Genomic DNA, 21,917 nt, shown 5'->3' on the forward strand with positions numbered 1-21,917 from the left:
AGCACTAATTTTTAAACATCCTAACCCTAACCCCAACTCCAGGCGAGAATAGTTTTAAAAGCGAAAGAAAACATGTAGAAACCAATAGATAAAAGTACATCCTAACCCAAACCCCAAATCTAACCCCAATCGACAATGATTTAAAAATAGGGGGAAACAAGAGAAAACGATACATAAAATGACACAAAAAAGAAAGTCGTGCCACTTTTAATAGAAATTTGTGCAAGTAACACGAAAAAGACATTCGTGCTCAAGGCACGAAAAAAAGCTGAATTTCGTGCCATGGTCACAATAAATTAATCTTTTTTTGTAACTATAACACAAATTTTTGTGAGATTGTGTTTTTTTATGTTATGTAGATGGGATGCAGAGATTACCATAAAATTAAAATAAAGCAGGTAATAAAACTGAATTGATATTGCACATTGTACATTTACACAGTTTACAGTGACAAAGAAACTGAAAGTAATATTTTTGGTCATTTTTGCTTTTACTGGACATGACTGTAAAATAGACACCAGAAGTAACAGGAAAGAAAAGGTTTTTCCTCTTGATCAGTCTTTGTCTTCATCATGAGTGATGCTGCATGTCATTCATGCCGTGAATTTTTGCGGTAATTTACAGTAAATTCTCTTACACTTCCAGAATCTTCACCACACGCTCAATCAAAGCTCATAACCCGTGGTGCAATCAGCCTCTCTGATGAGACCTTCACACCAGGTACGAGTGCAGAATCACAAAAGCATTTTATCATGTCAGCACGCGTCCTCAATGTGTGTGTGTTTTTACCGCAGCAGACTGTTTCTGTCAGTGAGAGTGATTCCCCCACCCATGCAGAAGCAACCCTTCCTAAGAAGATGAAGAGCCGGTGGAAAAGGTTGTGACCCCGGATCAGATTCACCTGGGTGAAAATGTTCAAATGGCCCTCAGGGGCCAAGCACGGTATGTGGATGTTTTTTTACACCTTAGCCGGCACTAAAACAAGACATTTGTCTGTTTATTTGTAGCAAGTGTTTGTGTTTTGTGTCGGTGAGCCTCCAGGTGTTTGTACTCTCAGGACAACAGACCTTACAACTGATTCAGTGTCCTCCAGCATTTGCAGTTATTTTTTAATAAACTACTGTTATTGGGGTTTTCTGTGATATCTAAAGAGAGAGAGGAGCAATGTGTGGGTTAAAGTCAGAGATTATTTATCACTTATTTAGTTTGCGCGCGTGATGATGCTTGTGTGCGTTTTCCTCTCTCAGTGTCACTTCACACAACAATGTTCGTTTTCACGAAAAGGTTTTCAATAATATAAAGTTTTAAATATGGATACTTTTTCTTACAAAATCACTTTGATTACCCTCAGGACCTGTTTACATTATAGCATTTGCGTTTTAAAACGGCATTTTAAACTGAAAACGATCCTCGTTTATACTGGCATTTTAAAAAGAATCTTCATCCACACTATACATGACCATAAACGCATGAAACATGACCAATCACGTAACTGGGAATGCGCATAAAAGTGTAAAATAACTTATTACTCTAATAATAGCTTACCTTTGCGCATTTATGCAGCCTAGGGGTGTGTGATATTGACAAAAATTCATACCTGGATCCTTTGCCAGCAACCACAACAGACACTATTTTTGAACCTATAAAAATATGTGTGGGAAAGTCTTATATTGTTCTAGCTCCCCCCACAACATATTAATATGATTAATAGGTTCATGTTGATGTTATAAACCAAACAGAAAGGTCTTTTTGATTTAAAAAGGAAGCATTCAAGTGAACAATATACTAAACAGTAGCGAACTTGAAGCAAAAATACATTTCAGCAAATGCTTATTGCTTTAATGTAGGGAGTTCCTCTTCAGCCATTTCATGCTGTTATATTTATAATTTCCTAGTTCATTGTTCGAAGTTCATATTAATGATCTTATAGACCAATTTCGGAGCCAAACTGGTTGCAGAAAGTGACTGCTCCGCAGTAGGGTTGTGAAGTGTTTTAGCATTAAACCGTGATTGTTATGGATCCGGTGTTCTGTCGAAGTCTGATTCCCCTATGTTTCCCTTTAGTGCAATGTTTCTTCGTTTTAATCACGTTAAGTTTATTTTTTAGATAGATAAAAAGTTTAAATGTTTTGGCTACTGATATGCATAATGTATATGTATTGTTCTTTTTTGCTAAATCAATTATTTTTACAGTCTGAATCACTAAAGTACATATAAAAGCAATACTATCATGTATTATATATAATAGCGTGTATTAAATATTTCATAATTTTCCTGTTTTCTATTTCTTCCTTATATTTATCTTACGTGTTTGTTCTAAAACTATTATAAAAGTATTATGTTTAAACATACATTAAAAAGGCCTGTTTATATATTAATAACACTTTACATCATGTGTGTGTGTGTGTGCTATATTTATATATTTATTAAGTATGTAAACATAATAATTTTAGAACAAACAGGAAGAAGATATAAGGAAATAAAAAGAAATAATAGAAAACGAAAAAATTATGAAATATTTAAAAAAAATTGTGATATTATTGCTTTTTCAGTATAAAAAACATTTATTCTGAATAAATTATAATTGTAAGGTGATAAAAACGCTATAAGAAACACATGGAGGGAACAGACTTCGACAGAACACCGGACATCTTCTCTACTTATTTTTATTCTAATTATTAAAAGATTTCCAGAAGATTTCCTCGCTCCATTCTGTCAGTTTAAGGGCTTATTGTAATCATAAACACCTACGTTTATCTTCAAATGATGTCTTCGACGATGGTATTCTATAAAAATGAAAGCCATCTTTTTTGGCATTCTTAATCTGACACTTAACAGCACAATGGGACATTTTCTAGGGAGTTATCTTGCTCTTTTCACTCGTGTCTAATTCATTTCCACTGTTTTTCTGCAACCGCATTGCGCGCGCAGCTTGCAGTGACGTAACTGTGACGTCTACTCGAAATTGGTCTATAGTCCATTTAAAAATTTTCGTATGAACTGACTGTATTCTTCAGAAAAACACCAAATAACTTAACTTCCCTTTCCTTTCTCTGTTTAGTGTGCGATCAATTAAAAATTTATATGACGTTAGAGGTCCATGCACGTCCTCTGCTAGCAACACAGAAAAGCAAAAAGCGCAATCGACTAAACGAGCATTAAATATTAATATGACGTTGATTGTATTGTTTTTATTAATTCAACAAAACATCGATTAAAATTAAGAAACAAATTAAATGAAACAAAATTCATTTTAAAGTAGCAAACAAAACTTAAATTAAACTCGAAAATAATGTCTGACTAATTACAATTCTCTCTTTAAAATTACAGTCTATCTTTCTTAACTCTTTCACCGCCAGCGTTTTTAAAAAAAGTTTAATGTCTTCCAGAAAATGTTCTTCTTCAAATATATAAACATATAATATACCAAATGAAAGAACCGACCCTCTGCTTTCAAACAAAAAAAAAACGTTTCATCCTACCTTTAGTGGTTCTTTTGTAATCAGCTTTTGAATATGGGTAGGTTTCTGCAAAAACACCACATTTTGAGCAAAAAGCAGAGATAATTAAATTTTTGTGACGGACTTTTCATAGAGTTCCCATTCAGAGCGATCTTTAAAACAGACACGGACATGCAGCAGCTTGACATAGGGCAATACTTCCGGGTTTAAAAAGTTGCGGAAGGGTATTGCAGAAAGACGGAAAAACTCGTCATTGGCGGGGAAGCGTTTTCTCTTGATTGACGAGATATCTCGTCAATGGCAGGGAAAGAGTTAATAAGCTAACTAAATTTAAACAAAACATAAACAACATTACAACAATATTCAAACCCAACAATACTCAAACATAAATATAAAGCAGACATTATCTATAAGGACACATGTTAAAACAATCTGATATAGCGTTTATAATAGCTGGTTGCGTTCATTTAAACTGCAGCGTAACGTCTGAGTTCTCAAACTAAAACAGGGTCTGCAGCGTTTGCGAACGAATCCGTTTATGAGGGTCGAAAACGGTGGTGTAGTTTAAATGAAAGGCGTAAACGTAGCAAAAGTAACGCGTTTTAAAGGATAAACGCATTAATGTAAACATAGCCTCAGAAGGCCTTTATTAACCCCCTTAAGCCATGTGGATTACTTCTGTGTTCGCGCTTATTCAAAATAAGTGTTCAGAGTGTCATATGTGTTGCTTATGTTTTCAAAATATGTGTTTGTTGCATCATGTGTACCATGTGCATTATGTGTTTTGTCAAAATATGTGCCTGCTGCACACGCGTCAAAACCGTTTATGATAAAAGAGACGCTCACGTTCACAAAATACACGCAAGACACTCCCTTAACACTCTGATTATGCATGAGATTATTTGAGTATCTGGCAAACGCGAGCGTCTCTTTTATCATAAACCCTTTAAACACGTGATGCACACAGTTTCTCTCGAGGCACAGAACACATATTTTGTAAAAAGGAACCACACACATGACGGCTACATACATGTTGTGACAAACTTCGCATCGAGCGCCCTCGAAAAAAGAAGTCAACGGCCGCCATTGGAAGGATGGATGCATTTTTCTTGGCTTAAAAGTCAAAAGTTGTTCCCTGGACCATGTTTACCTCCATTATGAAGCTTGGAAGAGCCAGGACAGTTTCTAAAATAACTTTGTGTTTGTCTGTACATCGATTGATGTACATTGTGGATGGCTTGAGGGTGAGTAAATCATGGGGCAATTTTCATTTTCAACTGGAGTATCCCTTTAAACATTTTGCAACTATAAAAGAACAAGATATAGCAATGCCATCATTTAATAGGTTTTAGTAGGCTTGTGTAAAATACTGTTGTGTGGGGGCTGGGTGATATCAGCATAACAGTTTGCTAATATTAGTATACTAGCTGTGAGGAACCAAATAGCAGGGTCAAACTGCAGTTCTGTCTCCAGAGATGAAGAGGAAGACAGCATCCACAGTAATAATAACAGAATTGAAAACACCATTAGCTCATCCAACATTTCTCTCTTCTGTTGTGTTTGGTCTGACAACAACATTGTTTTTCTTTGAAATTGGTAAATGATAAGAGAATCAGTTAGAGAAAGCCAGGAATGCTTGGATTCGGCTAACCTAACATCTCAAAAATAAATGCAATTGTAGTAGGCCATCTAATGTTACATAAAGTAAAGGGTATGCAAACATTATACTAGTAGTAGCAAATCATGGAGCTCATTTATGAATACTAAGCTGCATGAGTGGTTATTGAGACAGCTACCGTACTTTTCGAAAGTTAAAAGAAATGTTTAACTGCTTTGTTTTACTTACTAAGTAATCAGGGTGTCCGCGGATCCTTAAAAAGTCTTAAAACGTCTTAAATTCCGTAGTATGAAAATAAGGCCTTAATAAGCATTAAAATGTCTTAAATCCGGGTATCAAAGGTCTTAAAATGTTGTCCAACCAACACCGCCAAGAAGATTGTAACTGTTTTATACATGTTCGTCTCATGTGTCAGGAAAAACTGAATAGGTGGAATCTACTAAAGCACAAGTTTGCGGGGAATTCGCTAAAGTGCGTGGACCGGGTATAAGCAAATGGAGAAAAGTGTGAGTTTTAGCTATGGGGAAGTGCACATTTAATGAAAACTGGTTACTTAACCCTGATTTTGCTCCGTGGTAAAGACAAGTTAGCGTACGGGGTCCGTTGTTTATTTTGCAAGAAAGCTGTAAAACTCAGAACAATGGGCATCAAAGCTTTAGTGTCACACATGCAATGTAAGAAACATAAAGCCGCTGCAGAAACCTGTTAAAAACATCCGGCATTTCTCCGTTCTGTTGTGCCTGCAGCAGTAGCCCTAAAGAGCACCACGGCATGCTAAACATCTGCATCAGCAGTTTTAAGCACCAAGGCTTCTGCTCCATCAGACATCCGATAAACGTTTGGCTCCACTGCCAAGTCCAAAAACGAACGAAGCCTGTCTTCTTTTTTCTTTTAATGGCGGTTGGCACCTATCTTATAGGTGCATTAGCGCCCCCTCTGCTCCGGAGGGTGGATCTACTACACTCTTTCCCTTAGTCCTGGTCTCATCAATTTAATTATTTCTATTTTTGCCATAAAATATTTCACTGCCAATGTTTTGTCTCAAGATGCACACCAGTAATGTATTTTGTAAGTTATATTTAAAAAAAAAACTCCTTAAATGTCCTAATATAAATAAGACCTAGTCCAGTTTTAATCTGGGTAACCACACCTAATATTTTAACATTGTTGTTATATAAAACCATGTGTTTATTTTATGCACATTATACATTATTTGAACCAATTATTATTGTCTCATCACTATTGTCATCGTAAATGCTTTGGCCCTTTTAGCTCTATTTTTATTACCAAAAAATATCAGATTACTTGATCATCATCCTTACCAAAACAATTGTTAGTGAAACCCCTAGATTGGTTAAAACATTTTAAAATTATGTGATTTTAGTTAATTATAATGCTATTTTTCTTCATATATTTTATCATTGGGGATTTCTTAAAACTTCGTATGACTTTTTAGGTGAAAAACTTGTAATATCAGCAAAGTGTAAAAATCTTATTTTATTAAAATCTGATCTTATTCCTGTGAACCAGTCTCGTTTCATCTTGCGGAACAAGTGTCTTGTCACACCCCTAGAAAATACAGTTTTTTGTTAATAAAGATAAAAGGTTCTAAAAAACAAATGGATGCTTTCACACTGGACTATAAAATTGGACTTCATTGTCGTGATATAGGTCTTAAATTTAATTCATTATGGTCTTAAAAAGGTCTTAAAAAGTCTTAAATTAGACTTGGTGAAACCTGCAGAAACCCTGGTAATAGTGTTTTGCCAAACTAACCAAGACCAGGCCTTACCGACCCGTCTTTTCCGATGAGCCTAACGTACCCCCAAGTCTCTATCACTTTCCCAAGATACGGCGGACCTCCCGCTAGCTTCTAGCAATTAGCATGCTGTCCACGAGCAGTATACATCCCCCGCTGGATCTTAATTTCTGTAATTTGCAAAATAATGCATTTGAAATGTTTCATAACGGAAATATGTAAGCGTTGTCCAGGGAAAACGAGTGTATTGTTGAGACTGCTACATCACAATTTACTCTGGAATCGTTATGTCATGAGTTTCTTCTCCTGGAGTGTAACTTATTAGTGATATCCTTTTGCTTGATTTGTCTGTTGGCAAAACATAAACCGTTAATAATAATATATAAAATAATAATACAGTCTGCACTGCTCGCGATAACATTGCGCATGCGCACATGACGTTAGTAGTGGGGTGTGGCCAAAGGATCAGCAGCTCATAAATATGTAATGACCACCTCAAAACGGCACAATCTGAAATGCACTGAAACAGAGGCTACTAGAGATGGGTAACAATCTTTTCCTACAAGCTATTTTAACTTGTGGAAAAGCAGTCATAAGATGGATACTTTAAAGCGAACAGTTTAAAATGTGTGCTTAAAAAGTCTAGATTTTTTATGATATTATCCTACACTACACAGGGAATAATATGGATTTTTTCCACCAGAAAACTTCCTAAAATAGATTCAAGCACTTTCAATGACCTGTATCTATGTATATTTTCAAAAACTTCCCAGGGCCTTGAATTTTTCTCCCAGATTCACAAACTTTCAAGGATTTCAAGGACCCGTGGGAACCCTGTACCCAAATAATGGGCCCTATTTTAACGATCTGAAACGCAAGTGCGAAGCGCAAAGCGCAAGTGACTGTGTGGGTGGATCTTGGGCGCTGTTGCTATTTTCCCGGCGGGAGAAATAACTCTTGCGCCAGGCGCAAATCAATAAGGGGTTGGTCTGAAGTAGGTTCATTATTCATATGTGTGGTTTGGGCTTAACGTCAAATAAACCAATCAGAACGTCATCCAACATTCCCTTTAAACGCAAGTGCGCAAGTTCCATGGCGGGTTGCTATTATTATGACGGATTTACCAGGCGCACGCCAGGAGCGGTTCACAGCCGAGGAGACCGACGTTCTTGTAAAAGCAGTTAAAGACAGAGAAGTTGTTTTGTATGGGGATAGGAGAAACCCGCCAAATCAGCGTCGGTTAAACAGGCTTGAGAGGAAATAGCCCCAATTGTCTCATCAGCTGGCATCCCAAGGACGTTGCGCCAAGCGCTACAATGATGTCAGGAGACGGGGGAATCCCAAGCTTGCCAGCATAAATCGGGCACACCGTGTAACGAGAGGTGGATCTGCCTCTACACAGACGCCAGCAGAGGACATCGCTGCGTCCACCCTCACCGCTGAAAGAGTTTGGGGGCTTTGAAATCGGACCCAAGAAACGCAAGCAAGGTCCAACCCCAAAGTACTCTTACAAATCAAGTTCATATACATTAAGGTTTCTTATGAAAACATTTGAATTATTATTTACATAAAATAAACGTAATACAGCCACACAACAAACTTATGAAAATATTTTAATCGTTATTTGCATGAGAATTTTTTAACGCAGCCACACAATAAATAAAAACTATCACCACAATGCTCACCACTATGATTCCCCTTATATCATGTGTTAATATTTTTATTGTAACAATTTATGATTTGCAAAAATAACTGTTGCATCTGTTTAGATTAGATAAGCAAAGTGTGTGCACGTTGTGCACGCTATACATTATGGTCAAGGATGCGCCCTTAAAATAGCATAATGAACCACGCGCAAACGCGCCATTGACTTTAGACTATTTTTTTTTGGTCAGTGGCGCAATTGTTTTTTGAAACTGCAAAATAGCATCAGGGATGGTTTGCTCCGGAACACGCCTCCTTTTTTGCGCTGAACCGCCCAGGGAGCGCAAGTTCATTCCCTAGTTTGCCGACGTGCGTCTGTGGAGGGAAAAACCCGCTGTGCGCCGGTGCAAAATACGAATGATACATGCGTCACTGACAAAGTCAATTGCGCTGGGTGCAAGATAGGGCCCATAGTCTTAAATGACAGAAACCACGGTGAAGCTTATAAAATACAATCTGCGTGACAGTAAAATTCATGTCTTGACTCACAAGAAAGTATGGGACTTTTTTGCCCCACTTCAAGCACTGGAAATATGTCAAAATACTGAAGTAAAGTCGATCGCGACTTTCTGTTCATGGTGACTTCAGATAATATAGTAACTTCTGACCTATACATTTTCATAAAAACCCAGCTTATAAACTAAACTAATTGGCCTCAAGATTCTGTCAAAGGTTTCATATTCTGTCATTTTAGTGATTCATGAAGAGGATCCAGCTGTTTTCGTTGACGGTGTGGGGTAGATCATCAAACCCACCACACTGAAAATTCTAGGAGCCTTTTGTTTGTCTTCCAAGAACCACAGAAAAACATCCTGTGAGACAGACTGTCTTCTGACTTCTGTCTGCAATTATACGGCTCAATCTCTCTGAAAGGAAAACTGCCAGCCAAGAGCAAGTTATAATTATGACCCTCCAATCTGTGATCTCTCCATCCTTAAAGTGTTAATTGATTTTGACACAACATTTTGTTCCGCTAAAATCCGCTCTGAATTTCAAACACGTTCTCGGTTCTGGAATTTAACAGAATTGCATGGATTTCGGTGACGGAGGCTTGCAGAGAAAATATAACCCCTAATAAAACTCAGACTTTATTATACATTTATGACTCTCATTTTGCATTTATGTATTTGGCAGATTTATCCAAATTATGCAGAGTACACATGCAAATCCTGTATCGGTCTTTCATGCTTCAGTTTCAGGCTAAATGTCGTCTTGAAGATTGTGATGGTTTCATTTGGCCGGGTTGAGGAACAGAAAGGTTGAACGTTCTGGAAAGCAACTCTGAACCCTATTGTGATAGAAATAGGGGAGGACGAAAAATCAATGGTTTGATTTTTCCAGCAAACACAGAAGATCATGTGTCATGTCATGTTTGTTAGCTACAGGGTGTATAATTTGTTACGTCTTGCAGTTTTGAAACCTGCGACAGTAAGAGCATGTCTTTCAAAGGAGGTGATGTACCGAATGCAGATCCTCCGTTTAGAGGCCATTCCTCCAATGACTGCACCATATCATCATCCTGACATGTGCAAATTGAATTTGCCTCACAGTAAGGTGGCATTTCCCGGCTTGGAATCCCAAAAAACTGCATGCAGGAGAAAATGTGTCAGCCGAATGGTCTGAATATTCAATAGGGTTCAAAGGGCAAAGATGCTCTTGATCTCGATGTAAATGTAGTTAGAGGTGAGCCATTTGCTTGCGAGTGCTCTCTAGGGGACCCTTTGTTTATGGGTAGCGTTCTGGATAAATTGGCTGTTGGTGGTGGAAAGGAGCTGTTTGTCTGCCTATCTGCATTGACCTACTGAAATAAATTCCAGAGAGAAGGGAACTTGACTGTAGTAATGATGCCATTAGTGTTTCTATCAACCCTCAACATAGGGTCTCACGGGTGTGATACCATTCTGGCAAGATTTCATTATAATTACAAATGTGTTTGATTTCTTGATCTCACCGTAACACTGTCTAGATTAATTGGGTCTCATTTACTTAATGTGTTTCCACTTAAAGCCCTTATGAACATCTTGGCCTAATATATCCTCACCTAAAGGATTATTAGGAACACCGGTTCAGTTGCTTCAATGCATTTAGTGGTGTGGTCCTTGTCAAGACAATCTCCTGAACTCCAAACTGAATGTCAGAATGGGAAATTTAAGCAATTATGAGCGTGACATGGTTGTTGGTGCCAAACGAGCCGGTCTAAGTATTTCACTATCTGCAGTTACTGGGATTTTCACATACAACCATTTTCTAGGCTTTCCAAAGAATGGTGTTAAAAGGAACAAACATCCAGTTTGCGGCAGTCCTGTGTGCGAAAATGCCTTGTTGATGCTAGAGGTGAGAATGGGCCGAATGATTCAAGCTGATAGAAGAGCAACTTCGACTGAAATAACCACTCGTTACAACCGAGGTATGCAGCAAAGCATTTGTGAAGCCACAACGCGCACAACCTTGAAGTGGATTGGGCATTGTTTAAATGCCATGTCCTACCTGAGCATTGTTTCTGACCATAGAATTAAGGCAGTTCTAATGGCGAAAGGGGGTCAAACACAGTATTAGTATGGTGTTCCTAATAATCCTTTAGGGAGTGTACATATACACTCTAAAAAACGCTGGGTTATTTTCAACCCACTGTTGGGCCAAATGGGACTTACCTAGCCATTGAGTTTTTTGAATTACCCAATATTTTTATTTGACCAAACAATGGGTTGAAACAACCCAGCATAGGTTAAATTACAACCAATCAAGTTGAGTTTGTCCCTTTTTGACCAAGCACCGGGTAGAAAATAACCCAGCATTTTTTTTAAAAAGGTTTTGTCGCATTAGGAAGATAAAGCATTCAAACGTACTGTCACTTCCACTTACATGGAGCAACAATTTTTATGACATCATTCTTCACTTTAGCTTCTCATCAGATTCCAAGCCGAAAAGTAAACTAAATGCTATTGGCTATTTCAAAAGGGGGAGGAGCCACTCATTGTGTCCCACCTTAACTTCTTATTTCATTGTGTCTATGGATGCTTCTTAATTATTTTTTGTACATCCTTGTTTTGTTTCCCAGCTTCTTTTTCTTGCCTCTTAGCTCCACCCCCCTAGGATGGAGGAGTCAAAGCATTAAAGGTGGGGTGCACGATCTCCAGTGGCGGTCAGTGACTTGGCGAGGGCGCTTGATGCGAAGTTCGTCACACTGCTGATTGCCTACAAGTGTGTTTTGGTACTCGGTCCAACTCCCTTTTCCAAAGTCTTTCTCGAAAATCGTGCACCCCGCCTTTAAGTGAAATGGCATATCTTCACTCTCTGTATAAAGTTCATTTCATTCTCTATTTTCAAATGACTAAAAATATTAAACAAGAAAAATAAAACCTCTAATGTATATAAGTTTATGTGCATTTAAAATTTAATGCCTGTAAATTACCAATATAGTTTGCATATAATATAGATTATTTAGTGTGTGAGTTCCCAGTGATTTTTTGTGTGTTTTTTGTTTCGTTAACAAAGTTGAGTCACGGATCAAAGATCTCTGAAGGTCTTTCTAGGGTTAATGGGATCTCTCAACAGAGATGCACAATATGTCTGGAGGATTATGGGAATATTACGGCCTCCAGGGCAAACAGAGCACGTAAATTGGTAACATGCTGGTTTTGCTGCACAATGGCTTTTTGCAACCACAACCATTAGCATTGCTGGGTAATGACATTGCAGCAGACCCCAGCTAATGTAGCTTACTTTACTTAATACATAACTTAAATACAACACATGCTTACTGATAAAATGTATATCTTGTAAGTCATCTTGGTTTAAAGCGTCTGCTTAAATGTAAATGTTTTAAATAAAATGACTGTGATGTTTTCCCTTTGTTTGTTTATTAAATGACAGTACATTTTATTTCTACTATATTTTGAACAGCAGATAAAGAAATACATTGCCTATAACCAAATGTAGCTTTTCTGCAACCTTTCTAATGATTTTGGATGCAAAAACTCATTTGTGCAGACGGGCGAAATTTTGGTTTGGGAACATGTTGCTGTCGCTCCTTATGGAATTGCCAGTCGCATTGCAAAAGGCAATTTTGTCCCTGCGAATAGGTTTGGAGTCACCGCTGTTTATGTGCTGAATATCGGCTGCTAATCGTGTCATTAAGACTGAAGTTATGAACGGACAGGTGGAGGCCAGAGACTGATAAACTCTCTCTCTCTATAATGAGTTTGCCATTTTCAATCTCATTTTACCGCTGGAGCATATGGCTCAAAGCAGCGTGACAATTTGCCATGTGTTTGCAATGCAAAGTGCCTGCGTTGTTTTGTTGTTATTATCATTAGTTAACCTTTTTTAAATTCACAGTGTTCTTGGCTGGTAATCAGTTTTTTTATACACACAAATTCTGAACCAAACACCTGACAAATGAATCTTGTATTTTTTATTATATATAATTTATGTTACTGTAGATTTACAAGGTTGAACATGAGGTTGAGAAACAAACAAACAGGAACGGAAAGAAAATGACTCTCAAATCTCAATTTTATCCATAGCTTTTTTTTGGTTAAAAATCTGATATGTGCACATTAAGCTTGTGTCACACACATGTCTGATGATTTTTATTGCCTGTTATGAATAGAAAGAACCTGTGAGAATTAAGATTAATTTACAATGCACCTTTTAAATGTGTTATACAGAAATACATAAGCAGATAAACAATTTTTAATTATTTAGTTTTTCACTGTAAAGAAACATCATACTGTTGTAAGATATGAAGCTAGAATTTACTTTCCTTGTTTATCAATGATTTGTTGTCAGTGTTTGGACTATGTGTGCACAAAATGGTCAATGGTCTGTATAGGTACAATGGTGTACGTTTTGAGTGGAACGTCTGCATTTGGCGGCCATCTTACCACAGGCAGCTCGCTCACTCGTAGCATTGTGTTTTAATGGTGCAGGTACTTTTAAATGACCATAACTTGAATAATTTTCTTCCGATTTTTTAACAGTTTGGTTTGTTATAAATGTCAAAGATGTACCTAAGACACTGCATACTTATACAAAAAAAATTATGAAACAGTTAAATCTTAAATTAAAAAGCCTGCAAAAGCCTGTTAAAGCCTCCAAAATTACAGCCACATTAATAACGTTTGTAACAGACCAAACCATTTGAAAATTGGTACAAAATTGAGCAAATAATAGTCATTTAAAAGTATATGCACCAATAAAACTCAATGCTACGAGTGAGCGAGCTCCCTGTGGTAAGATGGCCGCCAGGTGATGACGTTAGAGACTCCGCCACATCTAGCCTTTATACATATCTATGGTTTTAAGGACCGATATGATGATGAGTAATACCAAAGATGCTGATCCTGAATCAGCTCATTTTTACACTGTAAAAAGTGAAAGCTGCTCTACTTAAAAAAAAAACTTACTTCAATTGGTAATTACTTAAACTGGTAACACCTGATATAGTTAAAAATTTTCAACTTTCCCTGCCAATGACAGGTTTTTACAGCAATTCATATATCCACTTTTATCCACTGAACCATCCACTGATCCAAAAACAGTACAAAAATCTGATTGTTTTGATAATCGCTCTAAATCTGATCTCTAATAAAAGTAATCTTTACAAAAATGCAATTATCTCAGCTTTTTGCTCAAAATCATTTGAAATATTGTATGTTATTATATTTAAAGAAGAAACATTTCTGGAAAGCATAAAACTTTGGTGAAAATCATAAAAAATGCTGGTGATGGTTGGCAACTTTTTTAAACACTAGCAGGTAAAAAGTTAAAGTGAGAAATTTTAAGTCGAAAAAAAGGTGTTACCAATGAAAGTAAATTTTTAAGTTTATCCAGCTAATGGGTTCACCTTTGGTTCTCATTAAAATTTTAGCAAGTGTAGCAAAAGTAGATGTTATGTTTTCGAATCTCAGTCTGTGTTTAAGGGGAACAGCAAATTAAATGATTACCAAATCTATTCAGATGAGAGAGAGAGAGATGCCATTACTGTGTCTGATAAACATTCAGTTTAACAGACTGTAAAAATGAAAAACAAACTCTACTATAGTAATTACATTTTATATAAACCTTCAGTCTAGTGGTGTCAGCCAGTTATTGTGGTTTAGATGGATATCTCCAAAACACCCATACTGTAGAAGCTTTTATGAATAAAATATAATAGCACATAACCAGATGAGAGAGTAATGTAAGCTAATCCACTCTCCAAGCATGTGTCTCAGAAGATAAACACATAAAAATCATACAGCAAGTGTGCACACAAAATATACATGCATACTTTTAAAAAAACTAGTCCAATATTGTGTTGTTGTCTATAGTGCATGTGTGTTAGCTTAAGGAGTGTTTCCCATACATAGGCTCTGCTTGGGCGCTGCGCCCAGGTAAATTGCGACCCGCCCAGGTAAAAAAAATCACTTCACGAATTTCCGTATTTTCTGAACTCGACTGGATGACCCGTGTTTTGGAGAGAGAGAGAGAGAGAGAGAGAGAGAGAGAGAGAGAGAGAGAGAGAGAGAGAGAGAGAGAGAGAGAGAGAGAGCGCGAAAGAGAGAGCGCGCGAAAGAGAGAGCGCGAGAGAGAGAGCGCGAGAGAGAGAGATCGCGAGAGAGAGGTGGGGGTCGGGTGACCGTGAAGATGATGCACGCGTCATAAACTCATCATCCAGCGCGGCAAACTGGATCAACTGCAGCAGCACATACGGAGCAGCCAGGGAACACACTGTGACCAAAATGGTCGCATATGCTTATGTGCATATGTGTTTATAGCATCTAAGTTGGCTTCATTTTGCGTGCAAGCACGTTGTGTCTCTCCGGTTGAGTGTCCGTTCACGTGCTCTCTGTTTCTCAGTGAATTGGGCACGACGCGAAGCAACCTCAGTGTCACATAATATCCTTTCATGTTTCTGAACTTGAGCAGAGTTTTACCATTAGAGGTCTTTCTTCACTGAGGACGCGGGACCCGTACGATTCCGGGTTTATATTTTAAATGGTCAGATAGGTCCGGGTCGGTCCTAGTTCATTACTTCGGGTCCCAAGTCTGATTAATATTGTGTGTAAAACCCGAGTCGATCAGAGAACGGCCGTGAGCGCTACCGCGCTAAAGCTCGAGTGCTGTTTTAGCGTGCCTCCGGTTTCTATGGCGATAGCAACTGGCTCTTGTCACGACCACGCGCCGCTTCATTTTCTTTATCCCATTTTTTAATAATCTTACTATTAATAGACAATATCTTTACTAAAATCTAAACAGTTTGCACAGAGATTGTAGCAAAAAGCAGTGCTAATACTGAATAAGCAAAGCTCTAGCTGACTCAGGATATAAAAAACGCAAAGCTGTAATGTAAAGTCTGTCATCGGGACAGCAAGTAGACTTTTAAATCTGAAATAATTAGTGGATTAAGCTTTTTTTTAATCGGCAAAAGAGAAATAGAAAGCAGAAGCAGTAAAAGTGCCTCTCTTATAGAAGTTATTAACATTATAACATCAGTCACATTTATAATCTATAGACCTGCACTGTCTATATAGGCTATATACATAGTATTGTATATAATTGAGTTTGATAAAAGGGGTCATCAAATTGCTTCATATATCAGTGCAAAAACATAGTGTTTTCGTGGTGCTTTGACAAACAGTGTCAGCTTTGTTTATGGCAAAAAAAGTTTGGGGTGGGATTAATGAACTATAATGTGAAATTAATATGAATGTTTTATAAATCAAAGTATTGTGTTGTGTCACACATTATTAGTTCTTTGTTACATGTATAGTAGACCATTTTTTGTCGGTGGATAATAATGATTGCCCTTTTCACCAGCTACCACCACAAGTAAATTTCAGATCTGTGGGAAACACTGTTAAGTTTTATGCCTCAATAGAATGCAAAAAATTATTTTCAAGAAAACATTTTCTAAGGATTTTTGTCTTAGTATTCTTAAATTAAGATGCTTTTTCTTGATGAGCAAAACGTCCCAAGAAAATAAGTGTAGTTTTTAGATCAAAAATATCAAATGTAAGTGATTTTGTGCATAAAACAAACAAAAAAATCTGCCAATGGAGTAAGCAAATTTTTCTTGAATTTAGTGTTAAGAAAAATCTTCAAGAATTTTTTGCTTACCCCATTGGTAGATTTTTTACTTGTTTCAGTCACAAAATCACTTAAATTTGATATTTTTGGTCTAAAAACTAGACTTATTTTCTTGGGTCATTTTGAAAAAGTATCTTAATTTAAGAATTTTTAGATATTTTTACTGAAAACAAGACAAAAATACTAAGATTTTTATTTCTTAAAAATCACTTTTTGCAGTGTAATAATATTTTTAGTAGATGCATAGTAGATTTGTGATGTCCTAGGTGCTTTTGTAGCTAAACTGGCAGATCAATGCGTTAGCAGTGCATAGGTAATAGGTTGGATGGCAAAGGAACACACATTGTGAAAAATGTAAACATTGAAGGACGGTTTCCCAAACAGGGTTTAGATTAATCCAGGACTAGGCCTTAGTTATAAATTATTAGGACATTTAAGTAGATTTTACAAACATACCAAAACAAAAAACAATACTTGAGACATAACAATGGCACTGATATATAAGATATGCAAACATGCATTTTTGTCTGGGAATAGGATAAACGCTGTGCACCGCCCCACAATGCACTGTAAGTGGTGCATGAATGTAAATGTAAGTCATATTTGTAAAATAGATTTAGTATCCATCTGTCGTCTCATCATTGTGCTGTATATCATTTATTTTTCTGAATGCGATAGATAACTTGTGAATTACACAGCTCATTGCTTTAACAATCTTAAATCTCACTAGTGTTCCCAGCATTTTCAGACTTCTTGTCTGGATGTATATTGATCTGAATGTCCCCATAATGACACTAAACCTCAGCGTTGAGGCTGTGTGGTCAGAGAAAATTCCCTTATTAGCTCACCAGAAATGTAAAACCACCCTTAATGTAGTACAAGCACTGCTAAATGGGACAATAATGGCAGTTTGAATTTTTAAGGGCTTGGATTTCTAAATAGTTATTAGATTATGTTGTATAAGACAGGATGAAAAAGTAATGGGAAAAAACTGAGTCTGTTATAAACTCTATAAAATAAGGTTGTTTCACGATGCCATATAAGAACCATTTTTGGCTGAATGGTTCCCTAGGAACCTTTAAAGTCGGCATGAAACAGAAGCAGCGATTGTCTTATTTTCCCAGTCGTGACGTATATCCAAGTGAAACGGCTTCTGAAATGAAAAAATGACTTAATTTCGTCCGTCGAGAACTGATTGCATCACTTGAAGTTATGTCATGTTGCTACTTGCTAATTGCTGCAATCTTTAATCGGGCCACAACATTGCACCATTCCTGAACCAGAAGTAAATAAAGAGTTTGTTTCAAGGAGGGGTGAAGATTAGTGTTTTTGAAAATTATCATCACATGAATGTTTAAAAAATAATGAAGCTTACAGATAAGTCATTGTAAGAAAATGATTGCTGGGAAAAGATTAATCACGATTAATCGCATACAAAATAAAAGTGATTTTTTGCATAATATATAAGTGTGCGCTGTGTGAAATTATTATGTATATATAAATATACACACATTCATGTATGTATTTAAGAAACATTTACATGTGTATATATTTATTTATTTATTTATATTTTTATATATTCTATATTATATATTAACAATAAAAATGGATATATAAATAAAAATTTTCTGAAATGTATGTATGTGTGTGTGTGTGTGTGTGCGTGCGTGCGTGCGTGTGTGTGTAAATATACATAATAATTACACACAGTACAGACAAATATATTAGGCAAAAATGCACTTTTATTTTGTATGCGATTAATCGCGATTAATCTTTTCCCAGCAGAAAAAAAAAATGCCACAATATTCCATAAAAAGTGTTAAAAGAAATGGTTCTTCTATGGCTTCACTGTAAAGAAACCTTTTAAACCTTTATTTTTAAAAGTAATTTTAATACTTTATAAAATTTTTATTTATTCATTCATATTATAAAGTTACCGAGCCTTTAAGGTGACATTGGAGTAAAAAAAATCTAAAGTTTAGTTTCATGTGCTCACGTGAAACTTTCATGTTCTCACGCAAAACCTTCATGTGCAGAATTTATTTTTTAGGTTTAGTATTTTTTAAATTTAGAATTTATTTTTAGGTTTAGTGTAAATAGTTAGTTTCAGGTGAGCACGGGATAGTTTCAAGTGAGCACGCGAAACTAAACATTAAAAAAAATTCTGCACATGAAGGTTTCGCGCGAACACATGAAACTAAACTTTATTTAATTTTTGCTCCATGTCCCCTTAGGGGCTCCATATAAAGTGTTTCAATTTTGATTTCTAGATATTTCCTTTTAATAGGTTTTGAAATCTTCATTGACTCAGCAAAAGCATTTCTGATATTTTTGTGAGTGAGGGCTCTGAGGTCAGCTGTTTTCGCTTTAAAATGCTTTGTACTTTTAGTCAGGGTTTCCAACATAACCTTTAATGGTCTTCGATGCCATTTGCTGCCTTTGATCTTGCTGTATTTTGAAAGGTTTGCCTCCAGCCTTTCAGCAAACTGCAGCAGAAATTTTGACTGGAGTTCTTGGGTAGCTGACCGGGCAGCCACGGTGACCCGCAAAGGTCATCTTTGGCATATAGTGTGTCTGCCTGAAATACATCTAGTTTGATTTGTGTTATTTTAACACTTTTAACGTTATGGATTTTATTGTTGTAAAGTTTCGTTCCCGTTGACCAAACCCTGTGCAGAATTTCAGACAGTGGGATAGATGAAAATACACATGTGATGTTTATCTCAGTGGTCTCTATTATCTCTGCTCGAAGTGTTTGTTAATTTTCCGGTCGAGTTGTTGTCTCGATCACCAGCATTTAATAAGCAGTTTAAATAATTTATTTATTGCAGTCATTTCATTAAAGTCGATAGCCGCCTCTTTGTTTTCCACAGAAAAAAAAACTGTATATGGCACTTTTCTTTAACCCGTTATTAGCTTTGCAGTCGCCTGTAACTGTGAGCGTTCTCCACTGCAGTTATTTCACCAAACTTTAATCTTCTTTGATAAACCATTAACATTGTTGTAATGCTCAGCTGACGCATTTGTAGCCCCGAGACATTCATCTCAATGATGGCTTGCGATGACTTGACCTGTCACCTGTTTTATTGCCTTTGTCTCAGCAGTTTTCTCTTCCTTTGCTTATTGGTGGCTATGGGCATTCTGCACTATTGATTTAATACGGTACACATGAAGTGTTGTTCATGAGATGATATTATTTTTAGTGGCGCTGCAAAGAGAAACATCACCATTGATACTACTCATACTCAGGGTTAGTTTTTTTTGTTAAGTTCAAAACTAAAGCACGTACGTTGTCCTTAACCAGACTCAAATGTTAAAATCTAGTTTATTCATATTTTATCCTATGTGTTTTTTTTAATCAAAGCTGCACTTGAACCTTCACCAAACACTTTATTACTCATCATGTGAGAATGATTGGTAGTTGTGATTTTTGTAAGTCAGGTGTCGGCCGTGGCACAAATACTGTACATGATAGGTGGATCAATAGGTAATGAAGGCCGCCAACACAGGCAGTGTTTCAGAGATAAAGCCCTGCTGCAAATCACCGTACGTGCCGAGCATGCCGAAGATTGTTTAGCCACGAGTATTTGTTCAATTTCTTTTAAACTCGTTCCCCTCGCTGCCGTCTTAGTTGATCTGTCAGATCTTTCATCAGGCGTTCTCTTTGCAGTTGTTTTTAAATTACATTTATTAGCTTATGAATGTGACACATCTGGATTGTGAGAGACTGTTTGATGGTTTCTAGAGAAGTAAAAGATATTAAGATACATAACGGCATGTTTTATTCTCTGAATATTAATCTGTTAAAGCTGTAGGGAATACGATATTATTGTTTTTATTGTTCATAGTATGAAATTCAGGCGGGCACACATCTGGAAGTGATTGCTTCATATAAGGTTTGACAGGAGCATGTGACAAATATTTTGAAAAGGACAGGGTTAAAAATTAAGAAGAAAAATGTTTTAGAGGCAGAGGTAAAAAATACTTATTTTAAGAAGAATTTTAAAGCTCACGTAACACACGCTGTTTCTGCATTTCTGATATTAATCTGGAGTACCTATGGAGTAGTATGACATCCTTTATATCTCTGAAGAGTCTTTAGTTTAATCAGATTTATAAAAGAAAGATTAGCTTTACCGAATCTTTCCGATAACGTACGAAAAAATGAAGAAGGAGGAGTTATAACACGGGAGGAGCGAGTACGAGTCATGCAACACTATACAACACTGTTTTAACTTATGATTCACTACATGTTCGTGTCATTTATATAATATACACGCGCCTATTTCCAACATAATACAGAAGTCTTACTTACCGCGTGTAACTCGTCATGAAAATCCACCGCATCAAACACACACACGCAAAACTCCGCTGCTAATCCGGATAATAAACTATATCCATTGTTTCCATAAGGCTGGATGTCTTCTCCTTACATCCAAAAACACACTTCTTGTTGTGCCATTGTTGACTTTTGAAATTAAACAAAGCTGAGTGGCGTGATAAACTGTTAGCAAGCTCTAGCATCTCCCGCTGACTGACGGCTGGGCGGGGTTTTCCGGGGGAAGTTTTCCGGCGGAAGCCCATATAAAGAAGTGATACGTATCGAAAACCCCTGAAACGTCAGTTAGAACCGTAATCGAAAAAAATTAGCCGAAACTTGTACGAACCATGGCGAAGTGCATTCGGCACAGAAATACTCTGAAACACGCCCAACTGCATTTTTGACACTTTGCCTACATTTAGCATGAGGAAACAACTCTATAACTGTGTTAATAAGTCAGAATGCTTGAAATACCATTAAACCCCCCCTTTTTAAAGACATGTTTTAAACATGCAATAAACAATAAAATAATAAATTGGATTCGCTTAATTTGATGTGTTTGTTAAAGGGACACTCCACTTTTTTTTTAAATAGGCTCATTTTCCAGCTCCCCTAGAGTTAAACATTTGATTTTTACCGTTTTGGAATCCATTCAGCTGATCTTTGGGTCTGGCGGTTCCACTTTTAGCATAGCTTAGCATAATCCATTAAATCTGATTAGACCATTAGCATTGCACAAAAAAAATAACCAAAGAGTTTCAATATTTTTCCTATTTAAAACTTGTCTCTTCTGTAGTTACATCGTGTACTAAGACCGACGAAAATGTAAAAGTTGTGATTTTCTAGGCCGATATGGATAGAAACCTATACTCTTATTCTGACGTAATATTCAAGGCTTTTGCTGCCGTACCATGATATTACGCAGCGCCCGAAAAAAGTCCCCTTGGTAACTTTCAATAGCTATTTTCTGGCACTGGGTAA

The sequence above is a fragment of the Paramisgurnus dabryanus genome, chromosome 21 (genome assembly GCF_030506205.2).
Source record: "Paramisgurnus dabryanus chromosome 21, PD_genome_1.1, whole genome shotgun sequence".
Lineage (NCBI taxonomy): Eukaryota > Metazoa > Chordata > Actinopteri > Cypriniformes > Cobitidae > Paramisgurnus > Paramisgurnus dabryanus.